This window comes from Protobothrops mucrosquamatus, unplaced genomic scaffold (assembly GCF_001527695.2).
Source record: "Protobothrops mucrosquamatus isolate PMUCROS unplaced genomic scaffold, P.Mucros_1.0 scaffold1991, whole genome shotgun sequence".
NCBI classification, from domain to species: domain Eukaryota; kingdom Metazoa; phylum Chordata; class Lepidosauria; order Squamata; family Viperidae; genus Protobothrops; species Protobothrops mucrosquamatus.
This window is the reverse complement of record NW_015388107.1, coordinates 398,639-401,524: the sequence shown is the minus strand read 5'-3', so window position 1 is coordinate 401,524 and position 2,886 is coordinate 398,639.

Below are 2,886 nucleotides of genomic sequence, written 5' to 3'. Positions count from 1 at the left end.
ATAGACTATATTCAGAAAAAATATGAACTGAGAAACTATCATTCTGCTTTTGATTGATTACTAAATTTTTATAAGTTTATTATTGTATTTTAGAGTTAGGGTAATTTTATATCTGTTTATTGTATGAATGGATAGCTTTGGATAGATTAAAATTATTTTGTACTTATTCCTGGGTTTAGCTCTGGGAAGTCCGGGGGGGAGGGGGGAAAAGGATAAAAATATATAAGATTTGATGTGTTTATTAATTATTTTGGAAGTATATTTATGAGGATGACCCTGGCTGTTACCCCAAACCGCTTCCGGCTGGTGCTTGAGAAAGAGGTTGGGAAGTAGGGAGTGGAAGGAGAAAGGTGGAGTGGTTGAGAGTATAGTGGGAGGAAGTGGTATGTGAAAGAGGGGGAAGCGGGGAGGGGACAGCCGGGATCACCCGTAAAGTATCTTTTCTTTTGTGTACTGATGTTTTGTATTTATATCCATCAAGTTTATGTTTATATTTTGTTTTATTTGAAAATATTAAAAATTCTTCTACAAAAAATAATAATAAATAAATAAATAAATAAATAAATTAGTATTAATAGTTTATTATAGTGAAATTTTTATTAGTTTTAATTATATGATATTATTATTACTTTTAGTATTAGTATTTTTAACAATATGGATATTCTTTTGTTTAATAATTAGGATACTAATTTGTTTATGTTTTAATTATTATTATATTTATGTTAAAGGGGAGTTAAAGCGCATTATGGACTTGGTTATTTATATAGTTGGTTAATGTTAGTTAGATTATGATTATTATATTTGTAACCCTGTATTCAGCTCTGGGAAGCGGGGGAGGGGGGGGTTAGGGTGGGTTGGTTTTGGGGTTTATATTGTAACTTTTATAAAACTTTTCAATAAAAAAAAAGACTGGTTCCCACCCAGCTTTAGGAACCTTCTCCAAATTGATCAACAGATATTTCTAATACATTGTATTCAGTGTTGCCTGATGTTTCCCAACTATTGGAGAGTTTGTGAGAAACATAGCCTATCTATAGGTATATACTGCTAAACTCCCCTCCAAACAAGTTAATAAGTTCTGGAAAAGTCTTGTGAGCAGTAGAGGATATAAACGCTGAACTACTTGCAGAGTATTCATTCTTCTGTGTTTGTCAAAGAAAATGAGTATCTACTTCAGACAGGCACAAATATGTGGCCTGTCATGCAGCTTGTGTTACTCTCCCCAAGCATTTCTGAAAAAAAATAGTAAATTCACTATTGCTGCCGTACCAAAAGATGCACTGCCAAACATCTTCAGCATCTTTCAGGTCCACTGCTGCCAGCTTAGTTGATCTTTGTGCCAGGTATTTCTTAGTGGTCTGTGAGGTTTTTAAATTTATCAATGTGGACTTTTCTCCTCTAAGTGTGCAGTGCTGCTCTACGCTATCTGTAAACCAATGGGCAATGTAGAAATTTGATAAATAAATAAAATAAATTATCAGGTTTTTCAATTCTCTGATGTTGCACATAGCATGCCTAATCTGGAACCAGCAGCCCATTGGTAACCCATTTTAGGAATGATCGTGGGAAAATGACGAATTTGGATTTAACCTAAATATTTAAAAAAAGAGAGAGAATGTTAACCAAATGTTTGCCTTATCCAATGCTTTTGTTAAAATAACAAAAGTAGCATCTCACCACTACAGTGAACTTCTGTCCCTTTCATGTCTGTGTGACATCATGATGCATGCACAAGCTTACATTGCATATATTCTTTGTCCCAGTCGTGGATTCAGCCAGTTCGCACCAGTTCAGCAGAACTAGTAGCTAATTTTTTGTTGCCTAGGCCCAGAATGGACTTCTGGAAGCGGCATCCACACAGACAACTGGTTGTTCACATATTTGAATCCCACCACTGCTTTGTCCTCCCTTAATCCTCCTCTGAACTTTGAGACTTGTCTGCAGAGTATTTGTTTTCCTTTTATTTCTTTTTTACTTCCACTATCCATCCACTAGACTCAGAAACGTCTTTTGAAAAATGGCTTCCAGAAATACTATGTTTTGTGTACTGTAATGGGGTTTTTTTTGTACTGATGTGTGTGTACTTGTGTGTGTATGTGTGTGTGTATAACACCACTTGATAGTGATTTTTCCTAGGTGCTATTAGTCACAGCTCAGACTAGAGGAGAGGAAAAAAAGAGATCTATAACATTTAACTAACAAAATATCCTTTACTAAGATGCTGATCAATGCAGCTATTATTATGGATTGATTCCCCATAGGCATCAAGTAAGGCCTGAAAGAGCTGGGTCCAATACTATTGCTAGAAAACTGGATTCATTTTTTATTTAGTTAGTTTTTTAAAATTTGATATTAATATGAGAAACATAGTATTCTGTTTTAATATGGGTTAGCATATTAATTAATTAGCATAGTGAGTTCACCATTTATTGAATGGTTTTTTGATCTTTTCTTATTTTTCTTTGGATTTTTTATGCCATATGATGCTCCACAACACATCTATTTGGATAGCTATGTCACACTTATTCCATACGATGCAACTTTCTCCTTCTTTTACTTATATTAACAGACTATGGACAAATTTCTGGCTAATTTTCCCATGTTCTACCAAGGGTTAAGATGGCAGACCTACCGTTTTCGGCTCCGTAGTCTCCGCGGGGCCTTCAGCGGAGATGGGGGAGCCTTGAAAGGTCCAGGGGGTGCCCGCCGGCCGGAGTGGAAGGAGGAGAGGGTCGGCGAGCGGAAAGGACGTGTCGGACGTGCCGGGGGACCACCCGGGCGGAGCCGTGAGCCGCGAATGGAGAGCGAGCGGAGCAGCCGAGCGGAGAGGCCTGGCGAATAGAGCGGGGCCGGGCGACCAGGGAAACCGGCGGCGGATCGTCTCGG